At 38.7% G+C, this 20341-nt stretch overlaps 1 pseudogene; it reads right to left on the bottom strand.

The window, feature by feature from the left end:
• Positions 1–12880: 12880 nt before the first annotated feature.
• LOC116536913 lies at positions 12881–13564 on the bottom strand (annotated as a pseudogene).
• Positions 13565–20341: the final 6777 nt, after the last annotated feature.

Genomic DNA, 20341 nt, shown 5'->3' with positions numbered 1-20341 from the left:
TGTGGAAAGTAAGTTGGTTCGGAATTAGATAGATTTGGGTGAAGGTACAACATATTTCACTTACTTGTATGAACCTGGGCAACTTTTATCAACTTCCTGAACCTCCATTTTTCTTACCTGTAAACATGGGTTACTAAAATTATCTTCCAGTCATTTAAGACATATTTATTGAGCACCTACCATGTGTTAGGCACTGTTCTTGCACTTGGGATAGATCACCGAGCAAATGAACATAGACTTCTTCTTCACATGTCTCCTTCCAAGTAACTCCCAGGTAAGTAAGCTTTCGTTTTCTAAAAATTTGACAGCATTTCTCACTTAGTGCTTTGTTACATTCCAGACATATTCCAAGTACTTTGCATATGCATCTAAACTCATTTAATCCTCACAGCAGCCCAAAAGGAAGATTGGTACGCTCATTTTACAAGAACATCTGCTCAGAAAGAAAATGAAGAATTCTCCAAGATCATAGAGCTGGCAAATAGCAGAGCTGGGATCCAAACTCAGTTTGGCCTCAGAGACCCCCACTCTTAACCACAACGCCTTGGAGTAATGAAATTAGAATTATCAAGTCTAGAAAATTGCACTTCACGTACTGAAGAAAAGAGCGCTCAACTATGTATTAGCTAGACTTATTTCGCCCTCTGGTGGAAATCCAGGGAAGTAGATGAAAAGGAGTATTAGTGCAATAGAAACGCAAAGTGACGACTGACATCCTGAGCTTTTGAAGTTTTCAAGCTCACGAAGATGGCAGGAAAATCTTCCAGGAACAAGACACAAGAAAACCCAGCAAAAGTCTAAAGAATCAACAGATCGTAGATACTTCGCGTGCTGACTCCACACAGCAGAGCCTTCAGAGTGACGACTGTGCAAAAGAAACTTAAGATAAAATCTCAAAAGATAGTATCAGAGTTAGCAATCTTAGTAGAAATAATTTTAAGTAAAAATTTATTTATCAGCATCCCAGAAAGCATTATCACGAATCTACAGTACACCACCTTCTCAGGAATTAATTGCTAACGAGAAATGTGACATTGCTTTCATTGTACTGCTAGAATTTTCACAATTCACGAGTTTCTAAGATGATGCCCTCCTAAGGCCTTAGGAACCACTTCTGCACTCCTTAACCAACACTTAGTTCCAAGCAAAAGCCTATGTGGAATAATATATTATTTCTTTGTTCATCAGATTTCGCACTCAAGCAATTAAAGCCAATAGGGATTAAATGCAAGTTGACTGGCCGGGTTCGGTGGCTCACCCCTGTAATTCCAACTCTTTGGGAAGCCGAGGCAGGCAGATGACGAGGTCAGGAGATCAAAGCCATCCTGGCCAACGTGGTGAAGCCCCATCTCTACTAAAAACACAAAAAATTAGCTGGGTGTGGTGGCACGTGCCTGCAATCCCAGCTACTCAGGAGGCTGAGGCAAGAGAATTGCTTGAACCCAGGAGGCAGAGGGTGCAGTGAGCCGCGATCTTGCCACTGCACCTAGTCTGGTGACAGAGTGAGACTCCATCTCAAAAAAATAAAATTCAAGTTGACTAGTTCAACTCAACGATTGCACAGCACTTCATATGAAGTCATTAATACTGTTCCTGTGTACAGGCATCTGAGGCAGGGCAGGAAGTGTCACTCTCTTAGGCTCTTTCCTCTTCCCTTCAGTCTCAGCAGTGACAAGCTCCTTGTTTCCCAGAGGCCGAGATTCTCAGAATGACTGTCACTATCCCCTGTATTCCCTGGAATAGTGAGAAACTGTCATCCTCAACTACCCTCTTTGACTAAGGATTCGCCTTTCTTTATTGAGGTCTCTCAGGAAGATGGTGATGACACTGGAGACGGCTTGTGCATCCGTCCTCTGAGAATGTGTGACTTTGTTTAAATGTTAGTTTAGGAAGAAAGAATATGATCTCATATGCCTGGTCCTAGAAAATTGACTTTTCAGTAGAGAAATCCACCAGCATCATACTCTATCTACTTGCTTAACCTCTTCCAATTCACTGTCCCCTTGTTTAAAGTGCTTCTAATTTATCCTCTGGAGTGAGAAAATTCATCTTTTAAAATACTGAAATATTTTACTTAAAAAATAAGTTTATGTCATCCCGGTGATGCTGAGATGGGAGAATCATTTAAGCCCAGGAATTTGAGGCTGCAGTGAGTTATGGTCATGCCACTACACTCCAGGCTAAGCAACAGAACATGACTTTGTCTTAAAAAAAAAAAATTGTTAAAAAAATTAGCACTGGTCCTTAAAACTAAATAACTACTTACATGTGTTTAGAACTTGGGTCACCAGTGCATGTCTTTCTCTGGGGTGTCATAATCTCTAATGTCACCCCTGAGTTTCCCCTTCTGCTATCCTATTCTTAGATCTTTAAAAAAGCTTTCTATGGAATTTTTCTAATGCTTGGAGTGAAGTAGATATTGGTGTTCATAGTATGAGAAGAAAATAAATTATTATATTTACTTTTTTTTACAGTAGCAAAGGAATTTCTGAAGATATCCATCTTCCCACTCTGAATTCACACAATAATTTGCTAGTGTATCCCTCAATAGCCCTTACCTCTCCATAAACCTCATAAGCTTCTTGACTATCTCATCTCTGAAACAATCCCAGGGCATAATACAATATGTTGTGCATTTTAAAGAAGAGAAAGAGAGAGAGAGAAAAATGCAATAATTTTCATCATTCAAGATTCCCTTCAGTAGTTTCTTTGTTCTGCTCCTCTTGTTAGAAGTAATTTTCCTTCCATTCTATTTTATTTTTTGCTTCTTTTGCATTTATTTCATTATAATTAGTATATATTTTTGTTTTTTCCCCCCACCTCCTAGACTTTCTCAACTGAACTTCCTATCTGGTCATAGAACCCAGAAACTTATTTAAGTGATAATTTTTCTGATTTCCCCAAGGAAGGTACATAACTTGTACCCTTCTAGATACCTAGGAAAAATATTAACTCATTACATATAATAGATACACTAGGTTATGAAAGCTCAGTTCTCTCCTGGAGACCTGGTTGAGAAAAGCTCTGTATTAGACATTACCCAGCATAGTTCATTATACATAGAAGGCACTCAATAAGTGTTTCTTTAAACAAAGAGATAAATGAATGGCTCTAAAATTTTAAGTGTGAGCTTTGAATTCGTTTTAAGGTCCATTCAGTCTGTGCTTTAACAGAATTATTTTCTAGCAGTAAGTTTACTTTCTCTGCTTATCTACTATCTCAGAAGTAAATAAGAGGTAGAAAATATAACCTCAAATTATTCCTGACTTATCGAAATTCTAGAATTATTTATTAAGAGACTTCATTATTTTGACTGTCATAAACATACAGATATTTGTAAGCATTAACACTTTGTAGATAAAAGATCTACAATAGCTACACTTATTTTGTGTCAGAAATTACATTAGCGTTTTCTCTGTATTTTCAAATTTAATCATTTTGTTACTAATATCAGATAGGCAATTGTCTTATCTGTATAAGTATGGAAACTGAAGCTCATTGATGTTAAAAAGTTGCCCAAGGTTAAAAAGTATGCGAAAAGGTTAGAATGGTAAAGTATCATTCGTTATATTTTGGGACACTGTTATCCCACAGTTATTTTGTGTAAGTAAAAGTTCAGGTATATCTAATATATGACTATGTAGCCTCTTCTACTTATGAGTAGAGTGTTCTTTTGCATATCGTCAACATAAAAAGAATCATATTAACAAAATATAGTGGATATTTTACTAGCAGCCCTTAAAAGAAGAGTGAATCGCTTCTTCCATTTTTCACTTTCATTCTAATGACCAGCCACTTTTTAATGATTCTTTCGTCTATTATCTAATCCTCATATGAATATACAGTCCAAGCCTTTTGAAACCAAATGACAAAGAGCAGCTGGACTCTTGAGCTATTATCTTCATTCTTATCTGTCTCCAATATCCAATATGTGAAGGGATTTGGGACCAAACTATAAGCCTTGAAACCAAAACAAGGCATTAGCAAAGTAAAATTTTGCAAACCTAGACATACAGGTTTTTCTTTTTTTTCTTTTCTTTTCTTTTTTTTTTTTTTTTTTTAAGACAATCTCACTCTTGTTGCCCAGGCTGGAGTGCAGTGACACGATCTCAGCTCACTGCAATCTCCACCTCCTGGATTCAGGCAAGCCTCCTGCCTCAGCCTCCCAAGTAGCTGGGATTATAGGAATGCACCACCATGCCTGGCTAATTTTTTATTTTTAATAGGAATAGGGTTTCACCAGGTTGGCCAAGCTTGAACTCCTGACCTCAGGTGATCCTCCCGCCTCAGCCTCCCCAAGTGCTGGGATTATAGGCGTGAGCTGCTACGCCCGGCCACCTTACAGGTTCTTGGTAGACTTCAAAGCTCAGGATGAAGGGGAAAGTTTACTTCTGAGTAAAGTAAATAGAGAAGACATTTGAAAAGGTCACAGCAGGTTCTATTGCTAATGCAGAGGCAAAGCCCAAGTTCAATGGCACTCCATTCACACTCAGAGAAGTATACCTGAATCTATCTAGTTATCCTTTCATTAATTCAATCATTTGTTCCTGAAATATTTACTAACCATTTTCTAGGTAAATCATGTTGGTAACAGTATTTTCCTGTCAGTTTAAGGACAGAAGCCAAATGAGAAGTCAGTCACTGCAGAACCATGAGTGGTAGAAGTTTGGAAGGACATTATTACAATCAATATAAATGAAATCTATTCCTTCTTATTTTTAGGAAATGCCCTCCAATCTCCACATCTAGAACTTGACTTGTCCTTTAAAATAATGAGCAATCTGAGTATTAGGTTACTATTAGGTTACCATACTATGACATATTTAGGTTTTGTTGCCCGAAAAGACTCCTCTGACATTTATTTTGTGATCTTAGACCAACACTGTTCAATAGAAACACAAAATAAGTCATATGTAATTCAAATTTTCCTGTAATCCTAGCACTTTGGAAGGCCGAGGTGGGCAGATCACCTGAGATCAGGAGTTTGAGACCAGCCAGGTCAACATGGTAAAACCCCAGGAGAATCGCTTGAACACAGGAGGTAGAGGCTGCAGTGAGCCAAGATCACGCCATTGCACTCCAGCCTGGGTGGCAGAGTGAAATTCTGTCTCAAAAAAAAGAAAAAAATTTGAATTGCTACACACAATAAAGTAAAAATAAACAGGCACAATCTTCATAGTATTTTTTTTTACCCACTATATCCAACATATCATTATTTCAACATGTAGTCAATATAAAATTACTGGTGAGATTTTGCTTTTCTTCATTCTGTGTGTGCAGTATGCAGTGTTTATTTTACACTTACAGCTCATCTCAGTTTGGCTTTGAAAGAGCCACACTTCAAGTGTGTGGTAGCCACATGTTGCTATTGCATAGTGCAGATCTAGACTTTAAACAGCAGATGAAAACGTCAAATAGAAACAAGATTTGTGTCTTTCCTACTCAAGACCAAAAAGTAAATTATTTATATCTTCCTATCCTAGCTTAACACTGCATGTGTTAATAATTTTATATTCTGACAGTATACATTGACTAGAATAGCAGTATATTGTTTCATCACTTTCTACAGTCAACTTCACATGACTAGATCAATTCAAAAGTAGGATGTTATAAGAGCACCATCTTGTGGTGTTGCATTTACATTGCTGAAGCAGAATTTGGGGAAAGGGGGATAATGCCAAACAATCAAGGAAGAATTAGGAGTTTAAGAAATCAGTAGAGGTACTATCATTTTTCTTTCTCTTGTACACAGTCTTTATGGCAGGTCTTCGAGTTGTATGTAGTGGGCAAGACACACTTTCCGGACAGGGGACTATGCTAATTTCTGAATTCCAGATAACACTCCAACGTGAGACTTGGAGAATGGCAGGCAGGCTTCAGTGCTAATATGTTAATATGGTATTTGTTTCACTGATGTATGAGACCAAAGCTGAGAACACCCACAAAACACCACTGCATATGAACACATTGAGATTTTAACACTAAACGTTTATAAATACCAACTGAGCTACTGCAGGGCTGCCCACCCTAAACTTTCTTCTTTAGAATAAAGGCTTCAGTGAAACTGCATCTGCCATTAAATAATCACTCAACCAATCTGAAATTCTAGTTGGTCCCATACTATGTTAGGATGGCCAGATATAACCAAGTGAGAATATAGCCTGCTAATTGGTTTGACCAGAAGTCACTCTGGAGCTGGCCTCCAAGCTCAGCGCATATTTGGCCAGGGTAAGCTTAAGGGCCCTTCTGAATATTGTCATGTACTCTTGCCACAAAGTAAACCATCTAATGAATCTTTCAAAACAGACTTTATTTAGTTCAATCTAGAAAACACATAAGTCTTCTTTGGATGCTAGAATACAGAGAAAGAAGTTTCAGTAAGCTTGAAGCTAGTATAAGGACTTTCTGTAAAGAACAAATAATTTTGGATAATAATTTTGAATGATTTTGAATGAATATATCACAGGAACCATGAAAATATATCTATACGTTACCCATTTTCCCTTATGTAACAAGCTAAAAATAGTCAATTTTTGTGATTAGACCAATCTTAAGCCTATTTTGACCTGAGAGAGTGAGTTCCTCTCTGAAGAACACTGTAAACAGTCGCAAGGTGGCTGTCATCCTGTACCTAAGCCAGTATCAATTTCATATCAAACAATTATACGTCTCAGAGTTCTGGGGAAGACCTAGTCTTTTCAATGTTAGTTACTGTAGCCAATCAACAGATGTGAGACATCTGCTCATCTTTCTCTTGCCCAGTTCTCCTGGAAGGGTGAGTCATTCCTATTAGTTATTTATTGCTGCATAACAAGTTATTCCAAAACATAGAAGCTTTAAACAAGAAATGTTGGTTGGGCAAGGTGGCTCATGCCTATAATCCCAGCACTTTGGGAGGCTGAGGTGAGTGGATCACTTGAGGTCAGGGGTTCGAGACCATCTTAGTCAACACGGTGAAACCTCATCTTTACTAAAAATACAAAAATTAGCCAGCATGCTAGTGCATGCCTGTAATCCAGGCTACTTAGGAGGCTGAGGTTGCAGTGAGCCAAGATCGCCTCACTGCACTCCAGCCTGGGCAACAGAATGAGATTCTATCTCAAAAGTCAAAAATTTGGGAGGAGTTCAGCTTTGTAGCTCAGGTTGCACTTAGGATGTCAGCAGAAACTAACGTTGCCAAAAGACTTGCCTGGAGCTAGAGGATCTGCTTCTAAGAAGACTCGCAGACCTAGTAATTGGTGGGAAACCTCACTTTTTCTCCACTCAGGGCCTTCCAAAGACAGTTCCTCATAGTGTGGGCCTCACCATAGGCTACTCATAATTGACAGCTACCTTCTTGCAGAGTGAGGGATCCAAAAGAGAAAAAAAGAGGCAGAAATCACAAGGCCTGTTATAACCTAATCTCAGAAGTGGCATGCCATCACATAGACCAAACCTGACACAATGTGGGAGGGGATTACACAAAGATGTGAATACCAGGAGGTTGGGATCTTTGGAGACCATTTCAGAAGCTGACCACCACAGTCTCTTCTGGTCCCCAGTGACTCACATTCTTCCTCTCAGGAAAACTACACTTACCCTTTACTTAGATGCTCAAAAGTTTGGAAAAACTTATATCATCCCATTATAGCTTCAGCTCAAAAGCCAGAATCATATCATTTACATTAGGTCTTGGTATAGATGAGGTTCTTCAGGTATGTTCCTCAAATATAATTTCTCAAGTATGGTTTCTCTCAATTTAAAAATCTATGGACTAAAGGGATAATTTATCTGTCCTTCAAATACCCAACATACAATGGTGGCAAAGGCAGAGGAGTCCTCTACGATCAGGAACAAGTCAAAGATGTCCACTGTTAGTTATCATTTATATTCAACATTGTATTGGGAGTTCCAGCTAGGGCAACTGGACAAGAAAAATAAATAAAACTGATCCAGATGGCAAAGAAAGAATTGGAATCCTTATACATTGTTGGTGGGAATGTAAAATGATGTACTGCTGTGAAAAAACAGTTCATCAGTTCCTCAAAAACTTTGACATAGAGTTACAATATCACCCAGAAATTCCACTCTTAGAAATACCCAAGAGAAGTGAAAACATGTTTACATAAAAAACTTGTATATGAATTTTCTTAGAAGCAGTATTCATAATAGCCAAAACATGGAAACAACCCAAACATCTAACAACATGATGAATGTATAAACAAACTGTGGCATATTTTTACAGTGGAATATTATTTAGTTAGAAAAATAAATAAGGTACTTATACATGCTACAACATGCATGACCTTGAAAACATTGTTAAGTGAAAGAAGCCAGGCCAGGTGCAGTGGCTCATGCCTCTAATTCCAGCACTTTGGGAAACCACAGCAGATGGATGACCTGAGGTCAGGAGTTTCACAGATCAGCCTGGCCAACACAGTGAAACTCCGTCTCTGCTAAAGATACAAAAAATTAGCCAGGCATGGTGGTGCACACCTGTAATTCCAGCTACTAGCGAGGCTGAGCCAGGAGAATCACTTGAACCTGGGAGGCAGAGGTTGCAGTGAACCAAGATCACCTTGCTGCACTCCAGCCTGGGCAACAGAGCGAGAATCCATCTCAAAAAAAAAAAAAAAAAAAAGAAGCCAGAACAAAAGGCCACCTATTGCATGAGTTCTTTCACATGAAATCTCTTGAATAGGCAGAAAGTATATTAGTGAATGCCAGGAGGTGGAGGTAGCAAGAAATAGAATTACAATTTCTTTCGCAGATGGAGAAAATTTTGTGGAATTAAGTAGTGGTGATGGTTGCACAATTTTGTGAATATACTTTTAAAAACTCTGCATTTTGCAATTAAAAATAGGATATTTTGTGGTATATGCATTATATATCAAGAAAATACACACCATTTGACACATAAAATATTCTATACTGTAAAAAATTAACTCATTTATTAGTTTTAATTGTTTTTTGAGGGACTCTTTAGGATTTTTTATGTATGAGATCATGTTGTCTGAAAACCTTTTCCATTCTAATTTGGAAGGCTTTTATTTCTTTTTCTTGCCTAATTTCTCTAGCTAGTAATTGCAATAATACATTAAATAGAAGAGGTGAGAGTGGGTATTCTTGTCTTTTCCTGACCTTAGAGGAAAAGCTTTCAACTTTTTACCATTTACTCTGATTTTAGCTGTGATCTTGCCATATGTGACCTTTGTTGTGTTGCATTCAACCCCTTCTATACATAATTTGTTGAGAATTTTTATCATGTAAGGATGTTGAATTTTGTGAAATACCTTTTTTCTACATTTATTGAAATGATCATATAGTTTTGTCTTTACTCTTTTATGTGGTTTATCATAGGGAAATTTGTAAATTTCCCTATGTTGAATCATTCTGGCATCTCAGGGGTCAATCCCACTTGATTCACAGTGTTACAGTTTGAATGTATGTGCCTCCCTCAAAAGCATGTGCTTCAAACTCAATTTCTAATGCAATAATGTTGGAAGGTAGGGACTAATGGCAGGTGCTTAAGTCATAAGGCTCCACCCTCTTAAATGAATTAATGCTGATTGTTAAAAGGCTTGAGGCTGCAAATTGAATTTCTTGGTCTTTCTTGTGCTCTCTTTCCTTGGGATGCTGCAGCAAAAAGGCCCTTGCCAGATACTGCTGTCTTGATCTTGGATTTCCCAGCCTCCAGAAGCATCAGCCAATAAATGTTTGTTTATTATAAACTATCCAGTCTCAGGTATTCTGCTATAGCAGCATAAAATGGGTAAAGACATAAAACTGATATCAACAAGTGGGGCGTTTGCTATAACAAATATCTGAAAATGCAGAAGCAGCTTTGAAACCTGGTAATGGATGGAGGCTAGAAGAATTTGAAGGAGCAGGCTAGAAAAATCCTAGATTGCAATGAACCAGTGCATTAAGTGTGATTCTGGTGATGCTCAGCAGAGAGCTGTAGAAGTCTGAAACTTCTTAAAGATTATTTAAGTGGTTATAATCAGAATGTTGGTAGGAATATGGAGCGTAAAGGCATATTTTGATGAAATCTCAGACAGAAAAAAGCTATTTTCTTGGAATCTGGAGTAAATGCCATTTTTGTTAAGAAATGATAAAAAAAAAAAAACAGCTGCATTGTGTTATGCATTAAAGTTTATAAAAGGCAGAATTTAAGAGCGATGAACTAGCATATGTGGTAGAAGAAATCTCTAAGCAAAATATTGAAGATGTGTAAATTCTTTTAAATTCAGTAAAATGAGAGAAGAGAGAAATGATTTAAATATAAAATTTATAATTAAAAATAAAAGAACAGCCCGAACACGGTGGCTCATGCCTTCCAGCACTTTGGGAATGCAAGGCGGGCAGATCACGAGGTCAAGAGATGGAGATCATTCTGGCCAACAAACATGGTGAAACCCCATCTCTACTAAAAAAAAATACAAAAATTGGCTGGATGTGTTGGCACACACCTATAGTCCCAGCTACTCTAGAGTCTGAGGCAGGAGAATCGCTTGAACCCAAGAAGTGGAGGTTGCAGTGAGCCGAGATCATGCCATTGCACTCCGGCATGGTGACAGAGCCAGATTCCATGTCAAAAAAAATAGCGGGGTGGGGGAGGGGATTTGAAGGATTCTCAGCCTGGCTACATGGTAGAGAATGAAAGCATTTTTAGGAAAAGGAACCAAGAGCCTGGCCAAGTAACTGATTGATAAGGAGAACACACCCCGAGCTATTGATTAGGACAATTGGAGAATAATCTCAAAGGTACTTTGGAGATTATTAGCACAGCCCCTCCTACGTAGGCCCATAGTGTCATGATCTGAGGGAAGGAAATACTGCAAAAGAGAGCCTTGGGTGCCCTCAAGATCTTGGGGTTTACCTCCCAGGGTTTCCCGAGTCTCTGCTTCCCACATTATGGTGCAGCACTCCTCCTCCAGGTATGGCTCAAAGGGACTCAAGTGTGACTTGGGCTCCAGCTTCAGAAGGTGCAAATGGCAGTATCCACATGATGTTGTGTCTGCAGATGTGCAGAATGCAAGAGCTGTGGGGGGATGGTTTCTTCCACCTAGATTTCAATGAATGTCAGAGACAACCTCAGAACACAGGAAGAGGACTGTTGCAGGGCTGGAGCCACCATAGAGAGCCCCCAATAGGGCAATGACTAAGAGCTATAAAGGTGGGTCCACCCTCAAGACACTAGAGCTACAATGTTCTACACCAGCCTTAGAGAGCTGCAGTCACCCGACTCCAACCCATATAACCCAGCAAAGCCATAGGGGTAGGACTAGCTAAGGCCTTAGGGGCTCAACTCCCACCCCAGTGTGCCCAGAAGGTGAGACATAAAGTCAAGGAGGATTATCTCTGAGCTTTACAATTTAATGTTGTTGGCCAGGCTCAATGTCACTCATACCTGTAATCCCAGCACTTTGGGATTTATATATATATAAATGTTGGGCATAGTTGTGTGTACCTGTAGTCCAGTTACTCTGGAGGCTTAGGTGGGAGGATCACTTGTGCCTGGCAGGTTGAGGCTGCAGTGAGCTGTGATCTAGCTACTACACTCAGCCTAGGCAACAGAGTGAGAGCCTGTCTGAAAAGATAGTAATAACATTGTCTACTCAGTTGATTTTTGGACTTATTTGGGACCAGTTATCTCTTTCTTCTTGCTTATTTCTTTCTTTTGGAATGGGATGTTGATGGTGATTCTGAGTCCTAGGTTTTTGTCCTCTGGGTTAAAAGAATGTAAACAAGAGATACACAGCAATAAACAGCATGAAGCAACATATTGCAAAAGAATAAGTATACTCTGAATGGTAGGTGCAAAAACAAAAGTGCACTCTGAGAGCTGAGTCAGAGTAGGCTGCTTAAGAGTGAGACAGCATTGACTGTTACAAGGGAAACTCTCTTTATGGGAGTCTTACATGATTATTCATAAGGGGGTGGAAAAAGGCATTGCTATTGGGTAGATGCAAAAGTAATTGCAGTTTTTGCTGTATTGTTAATGGCAGAACCGCAATTACTTTTACATCAAACTAATAGTAAGTATGTTATGGGTGTTTCTCTGAGTGCACATGCTCAGTTGTTGTATATGCTTGATTTGTTTTTGTTTTTGAGATGAGGAGTCTCATTCTGTCGCCCAGGCTGGATTGCAGTGGGGCAATCTCTGCTCACTGCAATCTCTGCCTCCCAGGTTCAAGCAATTCACCTACCTCAGCTTCCCAAGTAGCTGGGAATACAGGCAGGTGCCACCATATCCGCCTAATTTTTGTATTTTTAGTAGACGTAGGGTTTCATCATGTTGGCTAGCCTGGTCTCAAACTCCTGACCTCAAGTGATCCACCCACCTCAGCATTCCAAAGTGCTGGGATTACAACCATGAGCCACTGTGCCCAGCCATGTACATGTTTGTGTATACATTACATGTCTCATTCACATCTTAAATCTCCTCTCAGTGGTGTGTTTTGTACTATTATAATGGGTACATGGGTCAGTCTGAAGACAAGTAAAATTAAAATGTGCATACTGTCTACAGAATAAATTTCCTGGCCAGATGCAGTGGCTCACTCCTGCAATCCCAGCACTTTGGGAGGCCAAGGAGGGTGGATCACGAGGTCACGAGTTAGAGACCAACTTGGCCAACATGGTGAAATCCTGCCTCTACTAAAAACACAAAAAGTAGCCATGTGTGGTGGCACACACCTGTAATCCCAGCTACTTGGGAGGTTGAGGCAGGAGAATTGTTTGAACCCGAGAGGCAGAGGCTGCAGTGAGCTGAGATCTCGCCATTGCACTCCAGCCTGGGTGACAGGAAAAAAAAAAAAATCCTGAAGATAGTTCTGCTTGGATGAGCTTGACTATGAAGCCAGTAGCGTGTGCTGTTTGTTTGCTGTTGTTTTTCCAGAGTGCTAGGGCTTTATTACAAACGGAGTTGACTGCTAGAGAGGCCATTCTCCAATTTTCCTTCTGTACCCTCTTCTTCCCAAAGACATCGCTCCAGGGGAGGTCAGTAGGCCATTGGGAAGGAAGAAATCTGGAGAGTGAAAAGGGGCGCTGCTTTTGCTAACGTCATATAAACAACCACTGAGTCCTTTTGGCTCCAGTTGAGAATCTTCTAGCGGAAGAGGTTTAGCTCTCATCTTCAAGTCCTTCATGTCTACATCCTGGGGGGCTTTTGTCTTCTTTTGCATTTTGAGCTGTGGTTCACTAGTCCTGGCTGGCTTTGAGGGGGCTTCCACTTCCATGGCTGCCTTCTCTTTCTGGGCAAGCCGGATCTGCTGGAGGAGTGTTCTGCTCTTCTTCCCCTACAGAATAATGTTTGCCATGCACTGGGTGTCAGCTTCCTGAGGTGGTGTCCATGATCAGCCTCAACCACCCTGTGGCTCAGACGCCGCTCCCAGTTCAACACCCGCCTGCACTGAACAGCTTTTTCTTCAGCTCCACTCGGGGCCAGTTGATTTTTCCCCCCAGTTCCCCCATAGTCACGCTGCCATGCCAGTGCGCGATCTGTACTTCCGCCCGGGGTCCGTACTTCCGCCCGGGGTCCGTACTTCCGCCCGGGGTCCGTACTTCCGCCCGGGGTCCGTACTTCCGCCCAGGGTATTGGTTTGGTTTTTACGTTCCATGGACATGGTTTTGGGGTTTGTTGTGTTGATGTTGCAGTTGCTGAGTCCCAAGGACATGATTACTTCCTTGACTACCTATCTTGCCTTAGGAAAGTCTATCCTCTGCCTGTCCCACCATTGTATTTTGGAAGAACATACTTGTTCGATTCCACAGACTCATACCTGAAGGAAACTGTCTCCTTGCCATCCTGCCTTGAGTTTCGCTTATATCTGATTTAGATCAGACTCTGGGGTTTGGACTTTCGAGTTGATGCTGGAATGATTTAAGACTTTTGGGGGATATTAGATGAAATGCATGAATTTTGTGAGAAAGACATGAATTTTGGGGGCCAGGGGCAAAAAAATGGCATGGTTTGAATGTGTCCTCAAAAAAGCATGTGTGGGCTGAGCACCGTTGCTCACACCTGTAATCTCAATATTTTGGGAGGCCAAGGTGGGAGGATTGCTTTGGCCCAGGGGTTCAACACCAGCCTGGGTAACATGGTGAGACTGTCTCTACAATAATAATAATAACAAAAAATTAGCTGGGCATGGTGGTGTACACCTGTAGTCCCAGCTACTCGGGAAGCTGAGGTGAGAGAATCACTTGAGTCTGGGAGATTGACGTTGCAGTGAACCATGATCATACCACTGTACTACAGCCTGGGTAGCAGACGGAGACCCTCTCTCAAAAGTAAATACTTTAATTAAAATCATTTATTGGAAACTTAATCTCCAATCTAAGCGTTGAAAGGTAGAGCCTAATAGAAGATATTTAGGCTATAAGGGCTTCACACTTATAAGTGGATTAAGGTTGATTATAAAGGGGCTTAAGGCTGCAAGTTTAATCTCTTGCCCCCCCCCCCCCACTTTATTTTTGGAAACAGAGCCTAGCTCTGTCAGCCAGACTGAAAGGCAATGGCGCAATCTTGGCTGACTGCAACTTCTGCCTCCCAGGCTTCTCAGCCTCCGGAGTAGCTGGGATTATAGGCGTGTGCCACCACACCCGGCTAATTTTTGCATTTTAATAGAGACGAGGTTTCACCAGGTTGCCCAGGCTGGTCTCAAACTCCTGACCTCAGGTAATCCACATGCCTTGGCCTCCCAAAATGCTGGGATTACAGGCATGAGACACCGCACCCGGCCTTCTTGCCCTTTCTTTGCCCTTTTGTCATAGAATGACGCAGCAGAAAAGGCCCCTGTCAGATACCTGACCCTTGATCTTGGACTTAGCCTTCTGAATTGTGAGCCAATACATTTTGGTTCATTATAAATGACCTCATTTCAGATATTTTGTTATAACAGCACAAAATTAAATGAGAAACCTGGTGAATAACATTTTAAAGTCTTGAATTTAGTTTACCAGTATTTATTTGGTTGAGGATTTTTGCATGTATGTTTGCCAGAGATTTTGGCCTATAATTGTCTTTTTATGTAGTGTCTTTGACTGGATTTGATTTCAGTAAAGTTGCAAGATATGAAATTAACATATTAAAATGAGCATATTTGCTATACACTAACAACAAACTAATCACAAAAGAAATCAAGAATACAATCTCATTTGTGACAGCATTAAAACATAAACTGGCTGGGCACAGTGGCTCATGCCTGTAATCCCAGCACCTTGGGAGGCTGAGGCAAGTGGATCACTTGAGGTCTGGAGTTCAAGACCAGGCTGACCAACATGGAGGAAACCCCATCTCTACTAAACATACAAAATTAGCCAGGCATGGTGGAACATGCCTGTAATCCCAGCTACTTGGGAGGCTGAGGCAGGAGAATCGTTTGAAAACAGGAGAAGGAGGTTGCAGTGAGCCGAGATCATGCCACTGCAACTCTAGCCTGGCTAAAGAGCAAGACTGCATCTCAAAACAAAACAAAACTTAGAAATACATTTAACCAAGAATATGATTAACCAAATACATTCAGTGTATGAAAGAACCATACACTGAATACTATAAAACATTAATAAAGACAAAAATAAATGAAAATATATAGTGTTGATGAATTGGTGGAATTGACATTGTTAAAATGTTCATATTGCCCAGTGATCTACAGATTCAGTGCAATCCCTGTCAAAATTGAAATGACATTTTTCACAGAAATAGAAAAGAACAACCCTAAAGTTTGTATAGAAAAACAAAAGGCCTCAAATAGTCAAAGCAATTTTGAGCAAAACAAAGCTGGAGGCATCACACTACCTGACCTGAAAATGTACCATTAAGCTATAATAATCAAAACAGCCCATACTGTCATTAAAGCAGACATATAGACCAAATAAATAGAAAACAGAGCTCACACAGCTACAGTCCACTGGTTTGCAGCAAAGCTGTCAAGGACATACAATGAGGAAAGGACATTCTCTTCAAAATGTTGGGAAAATTAGATATCAACACACAGAAGAATGAAAGGAGACCCTTATCTTGTCCCATGTACACAAGTCAAATCATAATGGGTTAATGTCTTATAAGACCTGAAACTATAAAACCACTAGGGGAAAACACAGAGCAAGAGCTTCTTGATGTTGGCTTTGGCAAATATTTTTGGATACAACCCCCAAAATATATGCAACAAAAGCAAAGTAGATTACTTGGATTGCACCAAACTAAAGAGCTTCTGCACACTAAAGGCAACAATCAACAGAGTAAAGAGACTATCTATGGGATGGGGAGAAAACATTCGCAAACCACACTTCTGAAAAGGGGCCAATATCCAAAATATTTAAGAAATTTTTTTAAAAATTTGTTTTATTGCATTTTAGGTTTTGGGGTACATGTGAAGAACATGCAAGATTGTTGCATAGGTGCACACGTGGCAGTGTGATTTACTGCCTTCCTCCCCATCACCTATATCTGGCATTTCTCCCCATACTGTCTCTCCCCAACTCCCCACCCCCCGCTGTCCCTCCCCTATTTCCCCCCAACAGACCCCAGTGTGTAGCACTCCCCTCCCTGTGTCCATGTGTTCTCATTGTTCAACACCTGCCTATGAGTGAGAACATGCAGTATTTGATTTTCTGCTCTTGTGTCAGTTTGCTGAGAATGATGGTTTCCAGGTTCATCCATGTCCCTACAAAGGACACGAACTCATCATTTTTGATGGCTGCATAATATTCCATGGTGTATATGTGCCACATTTTCCCTGTCCAGTCTATCATCGATGGGCATTTGGGTTGGTTCCACAACTCAATAGCAAGAAAACAACCAATTTAAAAAATGGGTAGGAACCTGAATAGATACTTCTCAAAAGAAAACATATGAATGGCTAACAGGTATATGAAAAGGTGTTCAACATCACTAATAATCAATCAGGGAAATGCAAATTAAAGCCACAATGAGATACCACCTCACATGTGTTAGAATAGTCTTGATTAAAAAAAAAAAGATAACAAGTGTTAACAAGGATGTACAGAAGAGGGAACTCTTGTACATTGTTGGGGGGAATGTAAATTAGCATAATTATTTTGGAAAACAGTATGGAGGTTCTCCCCAAAATTGAAAACAAAACTACTGTGTGATTCAACAATTCTCTTTCTCAGCATATATCTAAAGGAAATGAAGATATATTCACTCATCCATGTTTATTTCAGTGTTATTCACAATAGTAAAGATAGGGAGTCAACCTAAATATATATCAACTGATAAATGGATAAAGAAAATGTGGTACTATTAAATAGTAAATAAAATGACAGCATGATACTATTCAGTCTTCCACATGGCAGTCTTGCCCTCCACATGGCAGTCTTGCAACAACATGAATGAATGTGGAAGACATCATGCTAACCAAAATAAACCAGGCACAGAAGGACAAATACTGAATGATCTCACTTTTATGTGAAATCAAAAATAGAATGGAGGTCACCAGGGACTGGGGTGGGTGGTAGTGGGGTGAGGAATGGAGAAATATTGGTTAAAGGATAAAAAGTCTAGACAGGAGGAATAAGTTCTGGAGATCCACTGTGAACCATGGAGGCAATAGTGAATAATAATGTATTGTCAAATGGAAGACTGTTAAGAACATAAATTTTAAATGTTCTTACTACTAAAAAAAAAAAACTGATAAGTGTGTGAGGTGATGGATATGTTAAATCATCATACAGTGTGTATGTGTGTGTATATATATCAAAGCATCATGTACCCCATAAATGTATAAAACCATTTGTCATTTAAGAGTAAACTTTAAAATAACAAAAATAAAGATGTTTTCACATGTACAAAGGCTGAAAAATCAAAGACCAGCAAATTAAAGGAAGTCCTTCAGGCATAAGGAAAGTTTTATCAGATAGAAATATATTTATATTTACCCAAAAAAATGAAGATACCAGAAATGGCGGCTGTGTGGGCAATACAAGTATAAGAAAATTTTCTTGTTACAGAAATCTCTTAGGTGATAAAGAAACAAAAATAATGTAGTGTGGGAGTAAATATGTATATATGTGTGTATATATATACACACATATATACATATACACATACGTATATACATATATATGTATATACATATATACATACATATATACATATGTATATATGTGTATATATACATGTATATACATATATATACACACACATATATATTACACTAAACTGTATGATAATAGCACAAAGGCGTGGCGAGAAGAAATAGTAAGGCAGTTTTATACTATACATAAAAGGATACAATAATATTTGAAGCTAGACTCAAGTAAGTTAAAGAGAAATACTATAAATCTCAAAGTAATAACTAGAATCACAAAATATAATTATAGCTAATTAGCTAATAAACTAGACATAGGAGCCACAAAAATAACGAAAAGATAGCAAAAAAAAAAAAAAAAAAAAAAAAAAAAAAGAAAAAAGATGGAACAAAGAACAAATGGACCCACTAGAAAACAAATATCAAGATGGTAGGTTTAAATCCAACCATATCATCAAGTGAAAATTGTCTAATTATCTCACTTAAAAGACAAAACTTTTGAAGTAGATTTTAAAAAATAAATGAATACTTAAATATATGCTGTCTATAAAAACACACTTCAAATACCATAAAAAATACAAAAAAGTTAAAAGTAAATGGATGGCTATAATCCCAGCACTTTGGGAGGCTTAGGTGGGTGGATCATGAGGTCAGGAGATCAAGACCATCCTCTGGCCAATATGGTGAAACTCCATCTCTACTAAAAATACAAAAAAAAAACAATTTTTTTTTTTTTTTAATTAAGCACATGCCTGTAGTCACAGCTACTTGGGAGATGAGGCAGAATTGCTTGAACCCAGGAGGTGGAGATTGCAGTGAGCCGAGAGCGCATCACTGCACTACAGCCTGGGTGACAGTGTGAGACTCTGTCTCAAAAAAAAAAAAAAAAAAAAAGGCAAATGGATGGAAAAATACATTATGCCAATATTAATTTCAAAAAAACGACAACTAGAGTGCTTATTTTAATATAAAACAATGTAGATTCCATAGAAAAGCCACATCCAGGGATAAAAAGGCCATTTAAAAATGATAGCGGTCATTTTACTAAGAGAACATAATAATCCTAAATATTTATGCGACTAATGACAGAGCTTCAAAATACGAACAGCCCTGACTTACAAATTTTCAGCTTTTCAATGTGCAAAAGGGATAGTCAGTATGATTTTTGACTTACGAAGTTGTGCACAGGTAAACACACTGTAAGTTCAAACAATGGGTTTAGTTTATCCAGACAGCCACACTGTTGAGGAACATATGTACTTAAAAGCAAAAACTGATAGAATTACAAGAATACATAGACAAATCCACAATTACAGTTAGGAATTTGAATACTTCTCCCTCAATAATAGCACCAATAAATAGACATCAGTAAGGATATAGAAGATAGGAGAGCACTATTAACAAATTTGACCCAGTTAATATTTATAGGTCATTGTAACAAAGAACAGCAAAATACACCATATTCCCTTGATAGATCATATGATAGGCCATAAAAAATACTCATTAAATTGGTAAGAATTGAGTCATACAGCTGTTTTCTCTGACCACCATGAAATTAGAAATTAATATACATGAAAAATTCCAAAATACTGGAAAAGTAAGTAACAGACTTATAGATAGCCTACACGTCAAAGAAGAAGTCAAAAGGAAAATTATAAAACACTTATAAATGAATAAGAAAGAAAGGACAAAATATCAGATTTAACGGTACACTGCTAGAATAGAATTTGGTGGAAATTTTCAACATTAAATATCTCTATTAGAAAAGAATAAGGGTCTGAAATCAACAAACTCAACATTTACCTTAAGAATGTGGAAAAATAACCTGTAGTCAGGCTGATCAGTATAAGAGGAGAAAAGACAGAATTTACCAATATTGGAATGCAATAGATGACATCAGTACACATTCTACAAATATTAAAGGTGTTAGAATACGGTGATGACTGTATTCCAATAAATTCAATAAATTAGATTAAAAACACATCAAAAGATATAAACTACTAAAGCTCACTGAAGAAGAAATAGATAATCTGAATAGTCCTTCATCTATTAAAAAATTGCATTTCAAATACCTTTTCACAAAGGAAACAAGACTCAGATGGATCCCTTGTAGAATTCCAGCAATAGTAAGGGAAGAAATAATACCAATTCTACATAAACATCCAGAAAATTGAAAATAAAATATGTCCCAAAGATATTGTATGAAAACTATAGATCAATATTCTTCATGAATATAAATTCTTTATATATATATATACACACACACACACACACACACACACACACACACACACACACACACA

Source organism: Sapajus apella, unplaced genomic scaffold, assembly GCF_009761245.1.
Source record: "Sapajus apella isolate SASKATOON/1434 unplaced genomic scaffold, GSC_monkey_1.0 scaffold105, whole genome shotgun sequence".
Taxonomy (NCBI): domain Eukaryota; kingdom Metazoa; phylum Chordata; class Mammalia; order Primates; family Cebidae; genus Sapajus; species Sapajus apella.
The sequence above is the reverse complement of the archived record's forward strand: the minus strand, read 5'-3'. Positions and strand labels throughout refer to the sequence as shown.